This window comes from Nilaparvata lugens, chromosome X, assembly GCF_014356525.2.
Source record: "Nilaparvata lugens isolate BPH chromosome X, ASM1435652v1, whole genome shotgun sequence".
NCBI lineage: Eukaryota > Metazoa > Arthropoda > Insecta > Hemiptera > Delphacidae > Nilaparvata > Nilaparvata lugens.
Genome location: NC_052518.1, coordinates 65,693,519 through 65,720,366, shown reverse-complemented (window position 1 = coordinate 65,720,366; position 26,848 = coordinate 65,693,519). Strand labels below are relative to the sequence as shown.

Below are 26,848 nucleotides of genomic sequence, written 5' to 3'. Positions count from 1 at the left end.
CATATTTATAAGAATGCCTCGGTTCGTCAAGTCTACGTTCTTCCAAGTCAATTGGGAATTTAATAACTGTTTATCGCGAATTTGAATTTTTTATCGCCAATCCAGTCACTCAAATTTCCGGACATAGTAGTGTAGAGGACATAGGCATAAAATAGAGTAATAGTAGCCTAGAAATTTTAATAGCATGGCAATATTCAGTCAATATCATGTCTGGGTAAACATTGCTTACTTGCCGAGACAGAAATGACATTAACGCTTGATTATAATCATTGTATGTCTGCATTTTTATGAATGAACAGCTGTTAAAATTTGACAATATATTACTTTTCACTTGATTACTTTTTAAATTTTCAATGAAATTATTTCAATTTTCCATTACTGCTAGGTAAGGGCAACTTGAATAACAACTGAATGATGTTTATGTTTCTTCCCTCACCACGTGTTATTGAAAATCAAAATATCAATTACACCCCACACACACAGTTTGGCATGAATCGCAGAGCTGATAGATATCTTCTTTGTGCCCTTTGTTGGATATCTGGAATCGTTGGGTTTTTGGGATTATTGTTATCGATGAATAAATATCAATAATTTATTTTGCACTTTTTTAACTTTAGTATTTTGTGCTTTATCTATTATGTGTGATTTGTTGGTTTCAGCCTTTTTCTCAGTTAACTGCTTTTTGAATCATTTGTTCTAAAGCAGTCTTAATTAATTCTCCTCATTACAGTTGGCCGTTGTGAATGAGAAGGATTAGGTCATAATTTTCTCCAATACTATGACAACTACTGGACTGGAATGCCATTAGGTACAAGAGGTCTTATTAATCCAGCTGATTACCTCCATTGAAAACGGTTGAGGATGCTACTAACAATACCTTCCCAACAGAAATACCCATTGTAAATGTGGGATTCCAATTATATTTAGGTTCTTCCGATTTCCAATGGAAATGAATGAACTAGGATATAAAACACTTATTAATGGTGTTCTTCCTCACATAATATTGATGAGTTCTGCATCACCGGGTAACGATAGTTTCACACCATCTCCAATTCTCCCGTGGAAATATATGTATTAGAGGGTATACATGATACCATAACGGTGTTATCATTTTAGATGGATTCCAAACCACCGAGTGAGTGATAGTAGGATGAATAGGTTCTACTGGAATGAAATATGTCTACGAATGCGATTATTATTAATCTAAAATATGGATTATGAGCTATTCACAGTAGTCTTAGTGCTGAAAAATTATGCTAAATACCTGCAATACTTTGTATTTTGTCTCTTTCCAAAGTTATTAGTCATTGCTTCTAAGTTGATACATTATTATAATAGTATTTTTGTAAAAGTGCAAGATTAATATTAATTATTTACAATATAATATAATAGCTTAATGATACATACATGAAATAATTGGATTGATGGAAGTTCAGTAACTTGAATTCGAAGAGAGGGGTTCACGTATGGATGATAGGTTTTGACAATTTTTCTCCATACAAAGGTTTCTTATGGATTGTGAAACGTTATCCCAAGTATTAAAATATTCTAATTTCTGAGCAATCTAATATTTATTCCATTACCCTATCAAATGTAATGTGCAATCTCATTCATCGCATTTTGAACCCTTATTCTGTGAATTTTCTAATCCTTGGGTTAGTTTGACGTCATATTGTTCTGTACTTTTCTAGAATATTGGTAACACCTGAACGCATAACTTGAAAATCAGGAAAACAGTCTCTAAATTAAATCCAATTAGCTAGTAATGAACGAATGTTTGTTTTGAAAAAGTTTCGTACCATGTCATAGAGCACAACAGCTTCTGAAATTCCTAAAGTTCATTCTTGAAATTCCTAAAGGTTCACCAAGTTCGTAAAACATCGAATTAATTTGATTCTAGGGTTTATTGAGCTGAATGTATAATCGAAAGGAAGTACCTTACAAACAAAAGGCTAATTAAACTGATTTCAATATTAGCTTCATGATAATTATATTGATGTGATATAATTATTATTAAACAAAAATCCCAATTAAACATAAATTAGCATTTGAACAAATGCAATTTCTAATTTATTTCCATCTGCTCATGTGATATCGTATGTTAAGTTTCTAACTAATGGTTATATTTGAGAAGAATTTGTACTCCAATATACCTGACTAAGAAAATTGTTAGCAATTTAAAGTATTTGAAGTAATATATCGATATTCTAATTCTTGTGATACCTTATGTTAAGTGTTATGTTATTTTTCATCCACATTTCCCTAAAAATAAAGTAGCTTAACATAATTATGAATGGTATAGCCTACTTTGTAACATGCTAGTTCCTCCGAAATAATTTTCTGAAATACCTCTAGGAACATTTCACATGTCACTTAACAAAAATTTTGAGCTTTGGTTAAAATGAGAAAGTAAGGTAGAATTAAATGAAGTTAAAAAGTACACAACAAAAAGTAGAATGATCTAGTAGCTATTGTGAATAGAGTGTAGCCTAGGTCTCTCCACATTGTCGTGGACTAACGTGAGATTTCAGGCATTTGACAGGTAATGAATTTGGGTGCAAATTTAAATAATTTTAGATATTTACCTAAATTAAAAACAGTTTTAGTTGTGGATTGCGTGGACACCGTATCAAACGAACGAGCCACAGGATTCGAAGCCGTCCAATAATTTCACTTCATGCTAGCCATCTATCACCTCTAATTAGTTCTGCTTTTAAAAATCGTGATAACCGTGCTATTTTCGATAAATGCTAGCACATTTGAACTTGGTTTTTGGTTGAAATTATTTGGGAATCGAAGCACGGACCGCGCACGAAGTTACACACGACACCTTACTGGTACTAGACTAAAAGTCTACTAGTACACGGTCGTTTCAACTGGTTTCACTCTGAGAATTCTTGTAGTTGGCGACCCCTCCAAAGCAACGTCACCATCCCCACCGTATCCAATACTTCATTCTCAATACTTCTCTAATATAACAACTTTTATAGGGAAATTGGCTAGTTCTATACACCAAGTTTCAACTTCAACTTGTGAGGTGTAGTTTTCCGAACCATGAAGCCACCAAAGGTAAAGGTGAAACACCTCTCTGTCGCACCCTCATAACTTCATTTCTCTCTCACTCTCGCACTTGGCGGTCCCCTAAACACCAAAGAACTATAAAAGCAAGATGGCTGTTCAAGTCCTCCCCCCTCAACCCACCCCTCTTACCTGTACAACAGCCGGCCGGTTACGAACAACAGGTAAAGAGAAACGTCACCGTAATCTATTTGCTTGTTGACCTGGCCGCCAGACTGCGCCACCGTACGGCCGAGAAGGTTCCCATCATTATTGTCAAGTTCAATCCACCAGCAATCTATATTCTTGAATAGCGATTCCAACTATTTCAAGTACGGGTACAGAAACTAGTTGTTCGAGGTTTTTCATATGCTCAAAAGAGTTTTTGTGCTCGTAACTAACTGGTGGAGGCGGGTTTTCGTCCACATTGGATACATAAAACTGGCTAATCCATTTTCCAAGTTCACACTACTTCTCTTGCGGATAAAAGAATATATTTAATTATAAACTGATAAGGCATTCTACTCTAATTTCATTAGGGTCTACCATTTTAGAATATTAGTTGTGTACAAATTTCTTTTAAGTAAAAGTACATTTCATTCACAACACAATTTAATTTTTGGTAGTATCGTTGAGGCGTGATTTTTATAGAATTTTTTCTCTGCTGAGCAGAATAAGAATAGCATTGGTTCCTATGAGAGAGTTGACATATTTGCAGTCTACCGATGTGTGAACAGTCACATATGAGAGCCACTGGTATTCTGTTCATGCTGAGCAGAGCAGAAATTCATTAATAAGAATAATAATTTCTCTGATTGCCAATAAATTGCAACCAGAGGAGTTTATTGACAAAACATATACATTATTATTATAATATAAATACAAAAGTTGCTAATAAATGAACTTAAGCCGGGTCAACACGACAACGATATTTGCGCAATCTTTGCGCAAACCTAGGTTTGCACAAATCTACAGGCTTGCGCAAGCCTTTGTTCACACGACACCAACTTCAACACAAATTCCGGAAAATAGTTGAGAAAGCCAAGGTCCACCCAGGACTGTAGCGCTTAGAGAAGAAGAAGAATAAACATGTATAAAAAATTTACTTAGTAATTTTAGTTATAGAGGATTTTTAGTTATTAAAGGTGAAATATAATACTTATAATTATATTATAAAATGATGACAGTAGTTTATCCTATATCCTATTTGGGTTGCTGTCTAGGTGTCACCTCGACAACCTGACACTTTGTCATTTTGGCCATAGGCGACCTGTACCCTTGTAAAAATATACCATTGCCGTCAAGTTGTCACCCCGACTACGTGTCACCTACTGGACCAAAGGTGCTAACTTGTCATCATTTCATTTCATTTTTCATCCCACTGACCACCTATGAAAGGGGTATAAGGATTTGTCAATTATAATCTAAGTCGTCAATCTTTGCATTCCAAAATGCAAAAATAATTCCTCACTGGAATAAGGACAAACCTGCAACAACTCCTCCCTCACCTTAATTCTGAACTTTTCACCTGTAAGAGACTTTATGCGTGTTGGCAATGAATTATGAAGCCGAATTCCTGCACTCTTTACCATCATGACCATAAAAGACAACCTGACACCTCCCACACTCACGTCAGAGTGTCACCCCGACTACTTGTCTACTGTACCTGAAGGTGATAGTTTGTCGGCACCATTCACGACAACCTGATGCACACTGGCGTCAAGATGTCACCCCGGCAACTTGTTACCTACAGGGCACTAGTTGTCACAACTTACATCCCCGCGGCGTAGTGAGGGGGGGTCAAGCAATTTTTATTAATGGTTATGATGTAGAATTGAATTCTAAGCACTTATGGTTCAGTAACATTTTCCCGTTAAATGCATGGTTTGGGAGATATTCCCCATTTTTGCTAATTTTAGGACAATTTTTTTGAGTTGGTTGAAAACAGAAAAAAACATTGAATAACAAGCCCTTTTGATGACTGAACCAAATGTAGAACACAATGCCAAGAATCTCAATGCCTTTTCATATAAAAATTGGCAGTTTGGCTTCATTTTCCAACTTTCAAATGAAGAGCCAGATGGAATTGTGATTTCTTGTGGTGTAGAGTCGAGGTGATAGATGCTAGATGACAACCTGTACCCTCGTGAAAATATACCATTGCCGTCAAGATGTCACCCCGACAACTTGTCACCAACTGGACCGAAGGTGCCAACCTTTCATGACCGTAAATGACAACCTGACACCCTCGCGTCAGGATGTCCCCCCGGCAAGTTGTCACCTCCTTAGAAAGGAGGCAAGTTGACGGGGACGCCTCACGTCAACCTGTCCCTCTCAGAACCAGTTTTAAAAAAGGGAAATGTTGACAGGATATCTATTTGTCGGGGTGACACCTAGTCACGTTCCCTCCTATTTACAATGACCTTCTCGGTCTGATAGGTTCCAGTATCATATAACCAGTTTCGTACTGTTCTTTTAAATCTATTTATATTTTATTTCATCCTTTGCAATCAGAGGGATTTTATTGTAAATTCTAGGACCTAAATATTGTGCAGATCTCTGACCAAAAACTGTGTTCATTCTAGGAACAAGATGAAAATTCAGATTTCTAATTCTGGTGTTGTGGCTATGGGAAATTAAATCAGTAAAATTTGTATTCTTCTTAATATAAATCACTAAAACTAGTACATATAACTGTTTGATGCTGAGAACTTTACTTTCGATGAACAATTCACTTGTTGGAAAACGGTTGTTTTTGTTTGGCATAACCTTAAGGATACGTTTCTGTGCTTTAAAAATTGAATCTATTAAGTTGTAATTTGCTGCACCCCAAAGCAACAGTCCATACCTTAAAAGTGACTCTGCAAGTGAGAAATATACTATTTTTATCATATCTCTACTAATTATATGACAAAGCTGGTAGAACTTATAAATGAGCTTTGTTATTTTCTTAATTGTGTACAATATATGCTCATCCCATTTCAATCGATCATCTACAATTATACCTAGATATTTAACATTATCAGAGCGCTTAATGAGAGGACACTCACAGTTTCGATATTCCCCTTTACAATAATGAATCTCCATTGATGACTTTCATGGTTTGGTGCTATCAGTTATAGGCTATAAAAGGTTAATAAATTTGTTTTCCCTGCATTTAATGTTAGTAGGTTGTTACCCATCCATGTGGTGACTTTGGAGAGTTATGTTTCTGCTGTTTAAAATACCTCATCCCAGTTTTCTACTCTGGAAAAGCAGGGCCGTGTCATCTGCAAATTCTATTACCCTACCTCTGATTCGAATGTAGCACAACTCATAAGCAAATATAAGATATAAAATTGGGCCTAAAACCGTTCCTTGAGGTATTCCAAATTCTATGGATCATTCTGCACTCATGTGACTTCCGACTTTTGTTCTCTGCTGCTGGTTGCTAAGAAATAACTGACTTGAACCACTCCAGAGTTCCTTTTGCTTCAAGTTTTTCAAGTAATAAATCATGTGACACAGATTGTGACAGTCACAGAATACAATTGTACCATTGTTCTTCACCCTTATCGCAAATTGCATAATGCCAGGAATGGGTGGGAAAGGCGAAATGAAAGGAGAAATAAGAGAGAGAGAGAGAGAGAGAGAGAGAGAGAGAGAGAGAGAGAGAGAGAGAGAGAGAAGTAGGATTGAACACATATTCTTGCAGGTGTTGGATCCATGTGGCAACTTGTCCTTCAGGAGATTTGAACTGTAGAAGCCATGTGAGGGATGCATGATCAGTCCTTAGCAGAAAGTGATGTTCAGTTTTTCATTACTGCCAACAGTTCTCTTCTGGTGACACAGTAGTTGCGCTCTGGTTTTGACAACACTTTACTAAAAAATACAATGACTTTTTCTTGCCCATCTTGTTCCTGTGACTCCAATAGCTGTGTTACTGGCATCGGTATCCAGAATGAACTTCTGATTTAGGATAAACAAGTATAGGTGCTTGGCTAAGTGCATTCTTAAGTGTGTCAAATGCCTGCTGACAGTCTTCATCCCAGATGAAACTATGCTTCTCCTCAGTCAAATTTGTTAATGGTTTGACTATCCCAGAGAATCCCATCACAAATCGCCTGTGATATGCATGAAGACCATGGAAACTCCACACTTATGATTTGTTCTTGGGTACAGGCCAGTTTTTAATAGCTGATACCTTTTCAGGATCCATTGACACTCCTTCGTCAGAAAACCACACGTCCCAGATAATTCATTTGTCTCTTGAACAGGTTGCACTTCTTTGGGTTCAGTTTCAAGTTTGCCTATCTCAGTCTCTGAAATACTTCCTCCAGGTTTTTCATGTGATTTTGGAAAGACTTGCCCAATACAATGATGTCATCCAGGTGGACCAAACATGTTTCCCATGATAGTCCCTTTAACACACTCTACATAAGTCTTTCAAAAGTGGCCGGAACATTACACAACCCAAAAGGCATCACAGTAAACTGCCAAAGTCATTTCCCAATTTAAAATGCAGTTTTCTCCTTCGCTTTGTCTCCAAGTCCAACTTACCAGTATCCACTTTTCAAATCCAGAGTTGAGAACAACTTGCAACCTTCCAGGCTATCCAGTGTGTCATCATTCAAGGAAGAGGGTAGCTGCCCTTCTTGGTGATATCGTTCAGAAGACGGTAGTCCACACAGAACTGATGTGTGTCATCCTTCTTCTTCACAAGCACCACTGGTGATGTCCAAGTGCTATTTGATGGTTCAATAATCCCTTCACTCTCCATCTTCTTGATGATTTTCTTGGCTTCTTCTCATTTAGCAAATGGAAGTCTTCTGGGGTTCTGGCGATTAGGTTTGGCATTACCTGTGTCTATTGTATGCTGGACGATGTTAGTTCTTCCTTTTGCTTCTTCTCCAATGTCAAATTTGTTAATGGTTTGGCTATTCCAGAGAAGCCCATCATGAATTGCGTGTAACATGCACAAATACCAAGGAAACTGCACTTATGATTTGTCACTAGGTACAGGCCAGTTTTTAAACCCCTCTCCTCCTGCCATCCTTCTAAAGGCCTCATCCATAACACTATCTACATAAATTGGTGAAGCTTTGAACATATCAATGTACATTCTTTGGAAAGAATATTCAAAATAACCTTCCAAGTAACACTCTACCAACAAGTAAATTTGATTTATTCAACTGAAGATTTATTTAAAAATGAAAAAGGTTGTAAAGTTTACAAATACATACAAAAACTTAAAAACAAAACATAAGATTGAAAAAATAATGTAATTATGGGAGTAAATGAAAATAGAATTTATCGATGATTGAAATGGAGTAGATAGATGATAATAGGATTAAGATAATCAATTTTTTGCAATATACAACAGTAGCCTATTGGAGTAGATATTTAGAATATGAGTTTATATATACAAATTATTTTATAAAGTAAATATAAAGAGAATAAAATACAGGAAAGAGATAAATATTTTATAATGAGTTTATAGGTTTTTATTGATGGAGTGAATGGGGGGGAATTGACTTCATTCTAGGGCTGGACAGTTACAGTCATTTGTTCCAAAAGAAGTTTTTTTAGTCAGGATGAAGCTCACTCAGCTCTCAATGAACCTGATTGATACGTGAAGTGCATTCCATGCATGACAGGCACTAACTAAAAAGGATTTTGTGAAAATAGAAGTTGGATGATTGGGTATGCTTAGAGTACTTTCTCCGGTTCTAATATGTGAAGCATCTATCCTATCCTCTTACCTTCAGAAGAAAGTTTGAAATCATCTTTAAAATAGTTCAGATTTCCGTATTTCAAGAAATCTCTAACAAGCTTGACTATTCAAAGAAGCCTTTAATCAGGAAGCTTTAATGTTGAACTAGCATTGTGGATGAGGGTGTTCATGGCGTTGAAGAGAGTAGAAGAAACGAAAACAATAATTTTGGCAATGCTATAGTTTATAATAAATCTCTAAATTATTTAAAGTGACTTGCATGTCGTTGAGAACAGAATTACAATACATTAAACATGGTAAGATAAGAAACCAATAATAATATGATGTTTCTAAGGAAGATATCGTGCATTTTCTTTAATGAATGCATCACTGAAAATACCTCTCTACATGTCTTGTTCACTAATCACTATTTGTTCTGACCATTCAAGAGTATTCATAATGATGGCTAAATTTTTAACTGAGCTACAGTAAAGAATTATATTACCATCTACAATGATTTTGTGAATCTACTCAAGGTCAATATTGTTTATAAGACGATAATATTCAATTATAATGGGTTGTGTTTTGATGTTATTAAGCTTATGACCGTTTTTCTTTGTCCATTCAACCTTTGAATTGATATCTTGATTTATTATTTCAACTGTTTCATTAATTTTTGTTATGGGACAGCTTGAATAAATAAGGTCATTTGCATAAGTATGGAAACTGAAGAATTTGATAATGGAAGAAAGGTCATTATCATACAAAATGGTGAGGAGAGGGCCTGAAATTGAACCTAGTGGTACTTCAACTTTTCCAAGTTAACTTCTTATCACCAAGAGATACACTTAGTTACCCACCTAAGAGATAGGATTTGAACCAAAATAGCGAGTTGTGACTAAAACCATAACTTCTTTTAAAAATTTTATGATGAAGACTATCAAATGCTTTAGAGAAATCAAATAGGGTGAGAGGATGGTGCATTTTCTTTGGTCCATACTTAATTTTATATCATCAGTGACACGAAGGAGAGCTGTTTCAGTTGAATGAAATTTTCTAAACCCTGATTGGAAGTTATGCAGCTTCTTATTGTTGTCTAGAAATTTTACAACTTGTGCATGAACGAGTCTTTCTAGAACCTTGGACAATGCAGATAAAATACTGATAAGTCTGAAATCCTCAACTTTATTGGGTAAAGCAACTTTGTTTAAGGCTGTGCGGAGGCTGAAAATAAACTTTCTACTCGTGATATTTTTCAAAGTTTTTCGATTTGTATATCATGAAGCTATCAAAATGAAAAAGTTTTCTCAGGTAAACATTTTTTTTCCGGTCATTACTTTTTGAGTTATGAGCGCCTGAGGTTTGAATTTTTGGGACAGAAAATTTCAAATTCTGTAAGATATAAGGCCATGAGATTTAGATCTAGTAAAACTGAAATTTTCTGAAAACATCAATTTTTGAAAAATTAATCAAAAGTTACTCAACTAAAAGTTATTTTTAGTGAATTGAATAATTTTCTTTAAAATTTATATTTTCAGAACATTATTGTTTGACTAGACCAACAATACCATGATGAATCTATCCTCTAAATCTCATGGATTTATCTCATACCGAATTTGCAATGTTCTGTCTCAAAAATTTAAATTTAGGTGCTCATATCTCGAAAAGTAATGATCAGAAATGTTTTTCTGAGAAAACTTTTTCATTTTGATAGCTTGATGATATACAAATCGAAAAACTTTGAAAAATATCACGAGTAGAAGACAAAGCAAACTTCCAGTTTACAGGGAAATTTCCTTCCTCAAGAGACTTATTGAAAATGAATGAATGTAATAGTTGATAAAACTGCAAATAACATTTTCTTAATAAATTTGATTGGAATTTTGTCTACACCCATAGCATTACTGTGAATATGTTGAATTGCTTTGAAAGCGTCTTGTTCTGATATTGGATGGAAATGAATTTGATCAGTTAGTGGTAAAATTAAGTTTGTGACCTGCTGTTCGTGATCATTTATGTGATTACCAATGATAGCTTCGTTGCATTGGTTGGAATGTGAAACAAAATGGTCATTTATATTCTCCAAAGATGAGTCAATTTGAGAATATGATTCGCCAAGCCCGAATTCTTTTATTCCATAAAAGAGTGGTTACTCGATCATTAAGGTCACTGGATTCATTTCTTATTGCTGACTCATCATGCTGATTTGAAGTTGGAATGAAATGGTTTATATCGTCTAGTAGCCTAAGTCAATTTGGGTTTGGGATTTCTGTTTTCCAAGACCAAATTATTTTATGCCACACCATAGTGGTAAAGAGGCTTGTGTGTTTTATTCCATAAAAGAAGCCATAATGATTTAGATTCTTGTCTATTATTTATCACGAAAGAACTCAAGTACCTAATCTTTAAGTTCCGTAATTGCTGTTTAACTTCATTTCTAAGGCTTCTATACTTTATCAAACTGTCCAAGTCAAATGTCTTTTTGAATTTTCTATGTGCTTTGTCTCTGAGTACCATCATCAGTATGTCTTCAGTCAACCAAGGTACATGTTGTTTTCTATTGATCCTTCTCATCACATAAGGTGCATGTTTGTTGTACAAAGTGAGAGTCCAATTCTCAAAGGTCTTGACCATATCATCAACTGAGGGTAGTACTTCAATTTGATACCATGGAGTCTGAGCTGCATCAGTCCGAAAAGCTGCTTCAACGAAGTGTTTGAAATCTCTATAAGTGATCATTTTCTGCACTGACTTAGGTGTCTTATGAGAAAGTACACAGTAGATCAAATCATGTCCAGAAATAGCTGGGGCAGCTATGAGCTGTTTGAAGGTCATTGAGTATGTCAGATTCATTAGTATGATGAGTTGGATTGAGTGATAAAATAGTCATGTTTAGGCTTTGGAAAATTGTAGTGAGTTGAAAGTAGTCACGATTTGTCATATTCAGGTCAGTTCATGTCCCCCAAAACTAGTATATGGTTATAACAAGGCATAAAAGAAAATATTTCGAAATCTATAAAATGGCCTATTATTGGTGGCTGATGATAGATACCAACAAGAAATTTATTAAAGCTACAAAAGGATAATTCTTCAAGTAGCATGAACTCTGGTCTAGCAGAGTACTCCTGTCTAGATGTCATTAATACCTTAGTTACCATCTTTTACATAAACTCCAACACCCCCACAAGCTTTATCTAATCTATCATTTCAGAAGAAATTATTGATGCCAGTGGTATTGCTATGAATTCCTGGAGAGCTTTAAAAGCTTCAAATTCTAAAATTGGATCAAAATAAAATTGATCTTCTAAATGGAATTGATCTTTTAATAATATATTGAGGGTGGTTACTTGATCATTAAGGTCACTGGATTGATTTCTTATTGCTGACTCATCACGCTGATTTGAATGTGGAATGAAATGGTTTATATCGTCTAGTAAGTCAATTTGGGTTTGGGATTTCTGTTTTCCAAGACCAAATTATTTTATGCCACGCCATAGTGGTAAAGAGGTTTGTGTGTTGTCAGCGAAAGAGAGAGATTGATTGATTTTTACTATTTTTACTAAAGTGCGAGATTAATTACTTTTAACATGGCTCTTAAGACGGAGAGGTCCGATGCTCTATCCTCCATTAATCACTCCCACTACCTAGCAGCATTCTCCTTCTTTTGTGTCTGAGTGAGAGCTTTGTAAGGCCTACCATACACGTTTTGATCGGTCTTAAGGCCCGGACTGTTCAGTCCCGGTCTTAGGGCCGATCGAAATGTGTATGGTGTCACCTCAAGACGAGAAGTGGTCTCAAGGCCGGATTTCGGCCGCACTGGAATCCAGTGAGGCCCGGCCTCAAGACGGATTAATTTTAATTGCTCTTGAGATGGAACTGAACGTAAATGGGGAAACCTGGTTTTGTCTTAAGGCCAAAACACCCGCTATTCCCCCCTCTGCCATATTTTCTATCCTCAGTCAACATGTTTTGCACGTGTTATGGATAGCAAAAATTATTCTAAAAAAAGATTTGTTGAAAAATTGATTTTTGATATGCAAATCAAAAATCAATTTTTCAACACATAACATAAGTAGTTTCTAAGTATTTTTTTTTCTTTTCAAATGTTAGTTTCAGTATCTTTTTTTTTTGTTTTGATTGAACTGTATACTGTACTTATAGTTGTGTTAAGGAAACATATTTGGGTCATTACCCGTTGTTTCCGATGTGATATTGTGAATGAATAAATAAAAAAAAATCGATTTTTTGAGAAAGTTGATATTCATTTTTCATCCCTAGTTGTGTCTCAGTGTGAGTAGGAGAAAGATAATAGTCACAATAAAAACCCGGTTTTTTTTTCAGGTAACACATACTGCACTGATCATCCCCCAGTTTTGCTTCAGAGTGAGTTGAATAGTTGAGGAATAACAATCCCCCAAGCAGTAGGGCCAGTGTGTGTGTGTGTGTGTGTGTGTGTGTGTGTGTAGAGTTTTGTGTGTGTGTATGTGTGTGTGTGTGTGTATGTGTGTAATAGTGGAGTGTAGAGTTTGGTGGTGTTTTTGGAGTGTGGCATCACATTCGGCTGAATAAATTATCTGCTGAGGCTGGTATGATAATATAATAAATGATTATCATATTCCTATTTCCATATTATAATAGTTGTAGTTGATCACATGAAATGAGATAAGAATTAGATTTTGTATTTTCCTCTCTGTTCAAATACGGTAATAATGATAATATGATCTACTATGACAATGGAAATATTACTATGAAATACCTGTCTAAGGAGATAGAGAAATAGTAGTGATTTGAAAAACTCAATATTGATTCTTTTATGAAAAATCAGGTTTTATAGTCTGTGTAAAATAAGTTGAGACATCCGAAAAAATTACAAGTTTGCCAATTGATGTGAATTTGCAAATTTCCAATTCAACGTCGTAATTGGATGTAGAATATCAACCCCAATATCCTAGTAGTGCTAAAAAAGTTTCAGGGTTGAAAGATTAAAAGGAAATTTAATTTTTATGATGAAATTGAGAACATCGTGGAGATTTGTTTTTCTTTTGAATATCACTTCTCTCAGAATCATGGGGCGTCATAATGTGTAATCATTTTATATCAAATTAACGGAGAGAATGTCTCCTTTCTATTGGTGTCTGGATGATTTTTATCCGACCCATAATAGTTTTTCAATTAATGGTTATAATGTTCGTCAATGTCAATATATTTCAAGCAGAAATGAGAAAACATTAAATTTTCGTCATGCTGGAAACTTTTTTGTTTCAAAAGATAAGTGGGTGGTGAAAGCAAGAAAGTTTCACAGAATTAATTTAAAATTAATTTTTCAAAAGTAGTCGAAAGGTTGTATTTTGGTCTCCAAGAATTTTTAAGTTAGGAGAGCATCTGCATGGTATGTATTGTGTACCAAATTGTTTCAAAAATCTGTCTATACGATAACATTTATAATATCATAAATATTCAAGATCATACATAATCATCATAATTATTTTATCTAGCAATATTTTTATATCATCATAGACTTAATTTGAAAACTTTAGACTCAATACACAATACAATAATTCAGTGTGAATTGTTGCTACCACATGACTGGATATGCAACGGCCTGCAAGGCCGACCGGTACATGGATGGGGAGACTGCCATTGAGGCCCGGCCCTAAGACCAGGACTGAACAGTCCGGGCCTTAAGACCGATGTTAAAAGTAACTTTTATAGTTATAAAGTTATAGTTATAGTTAAATAGTTATAGTTATAATTATAGTTATAAAAGTTATAGTTATAGTTATAAAGTTATAGTTATAGTTTAAAGTTAGTTAAAAGTTACTTCATGTTAAAAGTAATTTATCTCACACTTTATGTATTATTACTACCCGTAGTATTGAGTGTGTGTGTGTGTGTGTGTGTGTGTGAGAGCGTAAAGGGAGAAAGGGAGTGAGAGATCACTGACATGACACAGTCATGTAAAGTTGGCTAAATGTAAAGCTGGATATGAGGCATCTGGTTGTTGTGATCGTACAGAAAAATAAGATCAAACAAGGTAAGATTGGTAAAATGACAATGTTCCAACTATTGATTAATGTATGCCAATCATGTAATAGGTGAAACCAAATTCATTATTTCAATTCATAGCATATAACTACAGGCAATGCAGATCAACATGAAATATGAATAATTTTGCATGAAGAATATTCAAAGAAGTAAAGGAATGGGAATGAGAGAGTAGTTATTAGTTGCAGGAACAGCGTACCCAAACAGGGGCGTGGCCTTGCCCCCCCGGGCCCGGGGACAAGCGCCAAGGCCAACAACCCCCCCCCCCCGAGGGGACTGGCTCTAAGTGGCAACCCCCCCTCCACACCCCGAGGGAGAGGGGAACTAAACCAGTTCCCTCAAGAGCTAAACCAGTTCCCCCTCATCGTAGTCATAATAGTCCCAAGCACATGCCCACTATCAACCACTTCCCACCTGAGGTAGTCTGCTATTTCAAAGGTATTGATGCTTTATCCGGTGAGTGCCTCCATCTAGCGGTGGAGATTCCAAACTGTTGCAGGATCAGTTATCGGTTATAGACAGTACCATAGATGAAGTTTAAGCATAAGATTTCTTGTCTTGTCTCTGACAGTACTGTCATAAACTGTACCAACATAATAATTTAGTTGTATTTATCGAATCAAACAAATTTCTATTGCTGAAGGAATCGCTTACACAATTATCTAATATTCTATAAGATTTATAAAAACTGCGAACATTATCATGTAAGGAATTTAAACTATATAACCACTTTCTTGTTTCAAGTTCCAATGAGTTATTGTAATTATAATTCAGAGCTGATTTTAAACAGGAAACAAATATAAAAAATGTACTATCCTGCTCTGTTTGTGATAGATGATTTGAATATGCATCTGAATCTAAATTGTCCTTTTCAACTGAATTTACCATTTCCTCTTCAAATGGAAAATCATTTTCTATACTCTGATTGAGAGTCATTAGAACAATATTATTATTTTTTTGTAATGTAGAATTTATGTTCACTCTTTTAAAAGTATAGGTGTAATTATCATTATCCAAACATGAATTGAACACTGTCAAAATAATAGTATAGTTTCCTTTTGATGGACTATAAGTCGAATGTAATAAGATCACAATCCAAAAACTGCAATTGAATATAATTAACCATATCAAACTTTCTGAAACCCTCCGCACACCTCTCTCCATTCTCTCTCTGCAATGGTTCATAATATACTGATCCACAATTGGAGTGGAGAAAACTGGTTTGCAAACTTATGCAGGTTCAAACATGAAAACTGAATTCCATTTTTACTTTTTGTAAGTGACCTACTATAAAATAGACCAGCTTTTCCACTCAACCTTCAGTCTTCACCCAGTGTTCAATGTGAGATTCATACAGAACCACCTATCAAGCGAATCCAAGGAATAAGGTAAGGCCTTTCAAAAATATACAATAAATATAATATAGCCTACATACATCAAATACTTATTTCGATTCAATTTCTGATCTTCTTTTTCATATAAAATCATTCAAACTTGATTTGAGATGATTAAATGAGACTAATTCAACCTTCTCCATTTTAAATCTGATATTGTCAAAACTATTTTTAAGTTTTTCCTATTGTTTATTCAAACTACCTTTGTATGTTACCAAATCTGCCTTTTCATTATCAAAGTCAGATCTTGTTAGAACCGTTTTCTTATGCTCACATAACTGATTTTCTAAATATTCCCTAGCATCTATCTCATTACTTTTACCATGTGAAACATGTCCAAACCTGTCCACAGACATGATTTAACTGAAAGGCTAGATACAACACTAACTTTAACCTTCCCTAATACATTTCTACTCAACTAGATCAAAAATAACCTCTCACAATTGATTACTATCTGTGATTGTAATTATATGATGATCATTGCTACATCCATATTCCTTAATTACAATATATAAGAATTCATATACTTCAGATAAAATTGAATATTTAAACTTGAATTCAACCATTTACTATCATCTGACAATTCTTTATCTTCATTATCTTTAACTTTACTATCATTCTAAATACATTATTATGTATAAGGCAAATAGTTCACAGTATTATTCTTGTACTGTTCCAGGATATCACCTTATTTTACAAACAACAAATTCCAACTTTACCAATCAAAACAAGCACCATCCCATCAGCAATAGTGATTATCAAAGAACATCACACATTTGCAGAGAACAGTGAACTTTTGATCACTACATCAGAGAGTCATCTTACAGCAAACTTTGACTATACTAGACAAGGTATTATCAAGGGATTCCCATCAAGAGCAAACACTCAACAGTAGAAAACACTAGACTGGTGAGATCCGATTATTATTTATTATAAGAGTATTATGGAATATACATTGGAAAAACAAAAGCTATTAATGGAAATGTTGTTAAATATAGATTTTCGTTCATTGAAACCCAGTTGGATTTACAGTTGATTTTAACAACTTTGAAAGAAACAATATTCAACATTTTAATCAATGATTCAGTGATTTTTGATGGGAACATATGTTGGTTTATTGCTGTAAAAGTTCATCTGATAAAAATAGCACCTTTACCGCCAACATTGGATGGTCAAGAACAGACTATGAACGTGGAGACAATTGCAACATTTCATAGCACATCTTATAATATTATTAATATAAATCAAAATACCGATGAATTAATACATCAATTTGATTTAGCATCTAGTAAGTTAAATACAGGTTTGGAGCAATTTGTTTCTCATGGTTCTGGTTCGGTGGTGAATTGTATTTTAAAATTAGATGTCAATTTTATAAAATATAATCCCATTTATGGTGGTGATTCAACATATATAGAAACTAGGGATGGGTATCGATACATCAATGTTTAAAAACATCGATGTTTCGACATCAAACATCAATGTTTTTAACATCGATGTTTACTGTTCGATGTTTTTCACTTATCGATGATATTACCTAGACATCGGTCATCCGATGTTTTTCTTAAACCAGAGTAAAAACAATTCCAATTTTTTTAAAATTCATTTAAGGTTTTTTTTTTCTTTGAAGAGGATTATCTTGAGATGAAGAGGTTTTTTGTATCCTTCAGTCATGTCAATTTCAGAATCGCCATCATTAAAATGAAAACAAATTGTCTCAGCTGTTGAGGAAAGTAATCTACTATCTAGAGTAGGCTCAACTCAACGTTAGTAGACAGAAGGTTGATCACTCACAGGTGAAAGATTCGAAGTGGTGGGGGAAACGCCAGCGTGACGTCACGTGTAGTAAAAAAGTGATAGAGTAACCACACTGAGCATACAGTTTATTCACTGTATCTTCAAATACATCGTCGTTTAATCCTCTCAAGATTGACCTAGAACTTAAAAATTCTCCATACTTATAGCGATTGAATCACTGATTCTAATGATGTTGTTAAATATTTCAAGTTCATTCATCTTGTATGAATAAAGTTAAGTTGAAAGTTTTTCAAGAATCTAAAAACGTGACTCGAAAAAGTTAATAAGCTGGAAAAGTGTTAGTAGACAACGTTATACTATTATAATTTCAGATTAACCCATAAAAAATCTTGATAAACCAATGCATTGCAATAATCCGATAAACCGATCCCAATAAATCCGAAGAATTTCATTCATATAAATGCTCTGAACATATGCTGGTATCGAGCACATGTTCTACGAGAATCAAAATATCTCATCCCCGAAATTCACAAGCTGATGTATAGCCAAACTACAAAATATAAACACGACCTAGGAGATGTAGAATTAAGGGTTTGAAAAGTAAGGTTAGGAGATGGTGTTTTTGCTTTTATATGGCAAAATACTTGTATTATTCAAATGTTTTGATAATTATTGTAAAGCAGAAACAGAAATCTTGCATGTCAGAAAATGTTTGTGTTATATAATTTGACTATATGTCACCGTATGATTTTCAAGAATGCGATATCCTGCCTACTCTGTACTACAGCCTACGTCACGACTGCAGTTCCCCCACTCCAATTGCATTTCAACTAAAATACTATAGATGAGTGACCAACCTTCTGTCTACTAACTTTGGGCTCAACTCACATGCAACTCAGGTCGAGAAGAGACTTGACTCTAGTTGAGAGCATGTGTTTTCAAATGGTGACGTCGCGGAGACTAACATCGACTGGTCTGGTCAATTTCAGAATAAACTTGAAAATTACAATTTTCAATATATTTTCCAAGCTTCCAAATTGTATTTTCATTTTTGTCAAGGTATTATTCACAAAAATAATAATACATTATTATTGCAAATTTTCAATTCACAGAAGAGGTAAGTTAGGATGGAAGAGGAGATTAACCCTTTGCACTCTTATATCCAGAAGCTGGATACTGTATTTCTCACTACAGCTCTGAACATAAAAGATGGGTGCCTGCACGTCAGCTCTCATATCCAGCATCGCTGGCTAACCTCTTTTTCTGCTGCAGCTGATTTTCTGCAGAATTTCCATAATTTGTTGTACAGCTCTGGCACAGTAGAAACTCTCAAAATCTATCAAACTGCAGTATTTTGTATTCAAATGTCAAATTGTTATGTTGAATTTACAAAGCTCAATTTTACTTCATCATATTGTTCATTTAATCTATTTCATGTTTTTTGATAAGCCAATACAAAAAATCCCTATTTTATTAATACCTCTTATAAAATACCTCTTATTAAGCTCATAGGTACAAAATTTTCATTTTCTGGATTAAAAAGGTGTTTATAATAATTTTATAAATGAATTTTTCTGATTACTAAATCATTATTTATTCAAATTGCACATATTTTATGGAAATCTTCAATAATAGAGGTCGATTTGCATTAAAAAAGCCTCATAGTTCTTCCTCAAGTCATCACTTGCTCAATTTCATCACTCTTATTTGGTAGCTATTATCACTCTAAAATAGTCTCAAAATTGGAAAAAAATATATCTTCTAGTGACTAGTGATTGATTAAATTAATCAAACTCTTCTACATAAAAGAATAATTCACTATGTTGGGAAAAATTGTGTGTTTATATGAACTAAAGTAGGCATAGCTGTGCTACTGCACAACTGTTTGCTCAATCTTTCAGTTTTTATTTTTAATCACTAAATTAATAAAATAATATCATTAATATGAAAAAATTATGTTTATTTGCAATTATGTCAAGCAATGGTTATCATGTGCTGGAAAGAGCTTTTTTTCAAAACACATTAACAACATTTTACAATGAAAGAATTGATTGTATTGATTTATGTAGTTGTTCTAAACAAAAATCACAACTGAAGTCATCTTTCCCTTCCTTTTACATGTAGCCTACATAAAAAAGTAAATTAATTTTTACTATCTGTGTCACTCTAAGGATATAATAGACTTCATAGTATCATCCGTAAAAACATAGGGTGATACAACGATGTTTAAAAACATTGATGTTTGAAAACATCGATGGTTACTGTTCGATGTTTTTCACTTATCGATGTTTAAGGTGAAAAAACATTGATGTTCGAAACATCGATGTTTTGCCTTTCGATACCCATCCCTAATAGAAACACTGCCAGAACTTGTCAACAAGAGAGTTCTGATAAACATTAAAAATAATGATTCATATTGTTTTCTTTGGAGCATCTTGGCTTATTTTCATTATAGACATAGTAATTTGAATGTTCAATACTTGAAACAATTTAAAAGTGAACTTAGAACCAATTCTATAAAATTTCCAATTTCTTCACATGATATTTTAAAATTTGAAGGATTAAACCCAAACATAAGCATAACTGTCATTGCCTATGACAGCGCCCATAAGAAATTTTTCCCATACCATGTGACTACACAGAGAGAGAGAGAGAGAGAGAGAGTATAATATACATTTGCTTCTGCTATTTAGAGAATGTTACCCAAACCATTTGCATTACGTTCTTATAAACACAAGTCAGAATAAGAATGGGCTTAGCCATCTTTTATGTCATTTAACAAATGGTAGAAAATCTGTTCATATATGTCCTTTCTGTTTTCACCGGTTTACATCAAATAAGAGAACTAATATTGATGGCAAGTTAAATTTACAAAAACACATTGAAATTTGTAGCAAATTCGGTGAACAGAAAGTCAGTCTTCCAAAGCCTGGGAAGAACATTCTTGAGTTTACTAACTATACATTTACAAAAAACTGTAAGTATATAATATATGCAGATTTTGAGTCTTTTATAATACCAATAAATGATGAAGAAGAAGGGGAAGAAGTAGAAGAAGTCAGAGATAGCTCAGGTGAGGGTGAGTCACAAAGATCAAGGTCTTATACTGAAAAACGTGCCAGACATATCGCTTGCAGCTATGCTTTTATTGTTCTGAATGAGGATAGAGAGATTTGTATGGGTCCATATTTGTATAGAGCAAACTTTGTAGGTGAAGATATTATTGGAAAATTTTTGAAACATGTTACTAATATTGGTGATGAACTCTACAAGGATTTGATTATAGAAACACCCATGGTTGACTTAACAGAAGAAGAACAATCTATGTTTGATAATGCACAAACATGCAGATTTTGTCAAAAACCTTTTACACCTGCCAATATTAAGGTGAAGGATCACAATCATGCTACTGGACGTTTTGAAAAAGCTGCTCATGCAACATGTAACCTTAATGCTAAGAAACCTACTTTCATTCCTTGTGTATTTCATAATTTCAGGGGGTATGATAGTCATTTTGTAATACAAGCTTTAGCTTTCAATAACAATAAATTGAGATGCATTGCGAATAGCAGTGAGAAATTTTTAACAATCAGTTTAGGTCATATTAGATTCATAGACAGTTTACAATTTTTAAATACTTCATTAGAAACTTTAGTGAAGAATCTAGCTGATTGTGATGACTATAGAACAAAATTTAAACGACTGTGTTCAATTTTCAAGGATCAGTCACAACAGAAACTATTTTTAAGAAAAGGGGTATATCCATATTCTTATATTGATGGACCCCATAAATTCAATGAAAACTGGTTACCATCTATAGAACATTTTTATAACAGTCTAACTGAGAAAGCTTTAGATGAAGCTGATTATAAACATGCACAAGAGGTTTGGAGGGTTTGTTCTATGAAAACTTTTGGTGATTATCATGATAATTATCTTTTGAGAGACATCCTCTGCTTATCAGATGTATTTGAAGATTTAAGATATATCTTCTATGAAAATTATGATCTTGATGTAGCTCAATTTTTATCATTAGCTCATTACTCATTTCAGGCTATGCTATATAAAACTAAAGTTAAATTAGAATTATTGACTGATCCATTTATGCACCTTCTCTTTGAATCATCAATACGAGGTATCATCAAACAGATATGTGGAAGCTAACAACCCCTACATGAATAATGAATATGATAGCGGAAAACCTACATCCTATTGTTGCTACCTTGATGCGAACGGCTTGTATGGTTTCTGTATGACGAATTATCTGCCATATGGTGGTTTCAGTTGGTTGACAGAGACGGAAATATCTTCCTTCAATGTATTTAACATTCCAGATGATGCTGGAACAGGCTATGTCCTAGATGTGGATTTAAATTACCCCTCTGATCTTCATGATAAACACAACGATTACCCTCTTGCCCCAATAAAAGGTTTACCACCTGTAGAGCTATTTTCCAAATATCAAAGAACCAACAATCTATGCACACAGAGAGTGTTAACCAAGCTTCTAGCCACACTGGATTGTAGAAAGAATTATGTATTACATTACCGAAATTTGAAACTATATTTGACACTGGGAATGGAATTAACAAAAATTCATTGTATTATCGCTTTTAGCCAATCTGCTTGGTTGAAAGAATATATTGACCTCAACACAAAACATTGTCAGGAGAGTAAAAACATATTTGAATCAACACAGTACAAGAATCTTACGAACTCGATTTATGGGAAATTAATTGAACGTGTTAGAAATAGATTGAATATGAGATTGATTACAGATGAGAGGCGATTAGAAAGAGTATTATCACGCCCAAATGTAAAGCGGTGGAATATGTTTAATGCAAATGTGATTGGAGTGGAGTTGAAAAGGTATGATATTGTATTGAACCGACCAATTTATTGTGGGTTTACAGTTGTAGATTTGAGCAAACTAGTTATGTATGACTTTCATTATAATAAGATTCTCCAAATGTATGATTACCAAAGGGTGAAAATACTCATGTCTGACACAGATTCTTTTCTTTATCATATAGAAACAGATGATTTTCACGAGGATATGAGAAATAATTCACATTTATTTGATACAAGTGGATACCCTCCCACCCACAAATGTTATAGTTTAACTAATTACAGGAAACTCGGTGTCATGAAGGATGAAATGTGTTCACTAATAATAACAAAATTCTCAGGTTTGAGACCAAAGCTTTATTCTTTCTTATATGTGAATAAATCAAATGAAATCGCTAATAAGAATATAGCTAAAGGTGTGTCACGTTATATAATTGATAATAATTTGAAATTTGAAATATATAAGGATTGTCTATTCAATAGGAAGATTTATTATGAATCATCCAACATATTACATTCATATCTGCATAATGTTTTTGAGATTAGGATATCAAAAATAGCTATTTCCCCACTTGATGACAAATGCTTTATTCTACCCAATAATATCAATACACTAGCCTGGGGACATAATCAGATTGAACATCATATTAGACTTGAAAAAGAGTTGAATGTAGCTGGAGAAGATAATGATGGAAATGATACAGAAAAAGTGTTGGTACAGTAAATCCCAATGCAGTGAACAGGATAACCTCAACCATATTGATTGTAATTAATATGTGTATAGAAGAAGCGTGGATATGATTGAGACTTTAGTATCCATCTGCTAGTTGAAGAGAGAACAGGATAAAATGAGCAATGTACGAGAGCAGTTGGCAAATGAGTTGCATAAACCTGTCCGTATAAACTTTATGAAAAGGAGTTATATTCTGAAAGGGGTTAATGACATGTTACAGGCGGACCTTATAGAAATGGGGGATTTTGTTAAAATGAATTCAAACTATAAATATATTTTAACTGTTATAAATGCATTTACAAAGTTTGCATATGCTGTGCCACTAAAGACAAAAACAGCTCGTGAAGTGAGTGATGCTTTAAGACCAATATTTAAGAGAAATCTCGGCATCAAGCTATTTTGTACAGACAATGGGAAGGAATTTTATAATTCTCAAGTAAAGGCTCTACTACAACATTATAAGATACATCACTATAGTGTCTACTCCAATTCTCATGCAGCATTTATTGAACATTTCAACAGAACTCTAAAGTCACACATATATCATTATTTCACTGCAACTGGCAATTATAAATGGGAATCTTGGTTAGACAAGATTGTTGATCAATATAATAATTCATTTCATTCAACTATCCAAATGAAACCAGCTGAAGTAACATTGAAACATGAGAAACAAATCATTGCTGAATTGAATGAAAAACACTTAAGAAAGAGTAATAAACCTATTTGTCCCAAATTCGGGTTAGGTGATATAGTGAGGATTTCTAAATGCAAAAAATTCTTTGAAAAAGCCTATGAAAAAAATTGGAGTTTAAAATCATTTGAAATAGTTGGAGTTCATGCTACAATACCACCAACATATTCGTGAAAAGATCTGTCTGGTGAAAATATTATTGGAAGGTTTAATGAACAAGAATTACAAAGAACTCATTTAAATGAATCTAATAGAAATGTTTACTTAGTTGAAAAGGTATTGAGATGTAAGGGGCAAAAGGTTTTAGTTAAATAGTTTGGGTTTATAGAACCAAGTTGGATTGATAAAAAAGATCTTATTTTGAATTAATAATAATAGATATGTATTTTTCAGATATGGAGTCACACATTCCCGCGACAATGTTCAAAGAGGGTATTCTAGTAGAGCTTCTTAGTAATATTATAACTGAGATGAAAAAATATGTTGGACATGATTTCCTTCTCAATGAGCTTATCTGGAATTTGAATGATGTAAATAGGAAATTTGATCATTGGGGTTATTGCAAGAGAAATCAATGTGAATGCTCAAAACTATCTTCAGCAATGCAAAAGTTAATAGAATATCTGAGTGATGATATGTTTGAAGATCATCATGTGGGAAAAGAATTTGCAAGAAAACTTATTAAAGTTTGTGGTATAGATGTTGGATTATTTTATGATGAAGACTAGTTTTAAGATGATATGAAAAGATGAAATTTGAAGGTGAAATGTATATATATTATTTCAGATTATGACGTCTACTGCAAATTTCAAATTGGAAGCTCACCGTTGTAGTCTAACAGTGTTATTGGACAATCTTATTGATAGCTTAAAGGATTATGCAAATTCAGGTCTTACATTAAAGGACTATCTTTTGTTTTTAGATGGAATGGCTAAAAGAAAGTTTGGACATTTAAGATTCTGTTATATGTCAAAAATAGATTTTGATAAGTTAAAACATGAAGGGAAATGCTGTCCTGATGTAACAGATACATGTCCCTGTTCTTTTCTAGCTATGAAAGTATCTATCATACAAAAGCATATTAATGAAAATGAAACTTTAAAATCAGCTGGTGATGATTTTTCTTACAATTTATTAGAACAGTGTGGACTAGAAGCAGGATTAAAAAAAAAGTAATTGTCTGTAGCAATTATACTAATATTGTTATTATATTTGCTTTCAGAGACATGGATATCATAGCTAGCATAATTCCACATTATCAATGTTGTATGTGTGACATTCTCATGAGTTTTGTTGATTTAATAGCGAATTACAGAAAAAACTATGTAGTCCTTGATGAATTTCTATGGTTTGTGAGACCAGGAAAAAGTGATTTAGAAAGACAGCTACATTTGAGTGTATGTTATTCTGGTAGCAAATTACTAAGTGAAAGGATATGCAGGAAATCTGCCTATGAGCTTCCTGAACGATGTTTTTGTAATTCATTATCATATTCTGTTTATAAAATTAGGGAATTCATCAAAGAAAGAGAAAAACCAGATATGGATACAGATAAACTTTTTATGGAAACAATGATTAAATGTGCAAATCTAGCTTACATTAATTTTAAGACAAAATGAGAAAGCTTCTTCTAAAATCAACTGTTGGTACATTATAAATTGAAAAGATTTAGTAATTAAAAATTGAATATATGTAGTTAATTCGTTTGCTTGTAACAGTTATTAATAAGTTTTAAACATGAACATAGAAAATTGTATCATTAGCAAGGATAGCATGTTTTGTAAAATACTTTTTTACAGTAGAAGATGAGTGTATATTCAGGAATATTATGTTATTTTCTGAATGTAGTGTATGTAATTTTTTGAGAGGTAAATATAATAGCATTTCATCTTGATTTTTTATTATTTGTGAAAAACCTGTGTTTGAACTGTTAGTTGTAGGTGAAGTGTGTTCATGAACAAATAAGACATGAATGATAAGCAGAATCTGAAGAAAGATGAAAATGTACATGGAGATGAAGTTGAAATTCCTATTTCAAATTTTGATGAACTAATTGTCACTACAAAAATGGCTGACATGAGCAAAAGTAAGCATGGCATGCTTTTTCCAAATCATATCCGATCAACAATTGTTGGTGGTTCTTCTTCTGGCAAGAGAAACATTCTCCTAAACCTTATTTTCCATAGAAAAACATTACATTTTCAAAGCTTATATTTGTTTAGTAAATCCTTATATCAGCCCAAGTATGTATTTTTGGAAAAAGTCTTCTCCACACTAAAATTCATAAAGTTTTGTATGTCGAATGATATTTCAAGCATACCAAATCCAAATGATTTAGAAAAGGATAGTTTGGTGATTTTTGATGACTTGCAATTGCAGAAAGTTGCACATATTCGAGATTATTTTAGCATGGGGAGACATATGAATATTGATGTGATATATCTAAACCAGTCCTATGCGACTATACCTAAGCATATAATCAGAGAAAATACAAATCTGATTTTGATTTTTTGAATAGACTTACTTTCTTTGAAGCTAGTCCATAGAGATTTTGCAGAGTCCAATATGAACTTTAACACTTTCAAAAATATGTGTTCAGATGTTTGGATGAAGGGTAATGGACATAA

At 33.6% G+C, this 26,848-nt stretch overlaps 1 protein-coding gene across 9 annotated transcripts in view; it reads right to left on the bottom strand.

Annotated features, from left to right (window-relative positions):
- Nucleotides 1-26,848, bottom strand: part of LOC111055581 (RNA-binding protein fusilli) — a 214,938-nt gene that overhangs the window by 164,054 nt on the left and 24,036 nt on the right. For 6 of the 9 annotated variants that reach the window (XR_005572973.1, XM_039441383.1, XM_039441384.1 and 3 more), the window contains exon 1: nucleotides 2,586-3,149. The exons of 2 other annotated variants lie outside the window; for them this stretch is intronic. The gene's annotated coding sequence lies outside the window, so the exon portion shown is untranslated. Of the gene's footprint in view, nucleotides 1-2,585; nucleotides 3,150-26,848 lie in introns of those variants that run through there. One more of the 9 variants, XM_039441379.1, reaches the window with a different exon arrangement.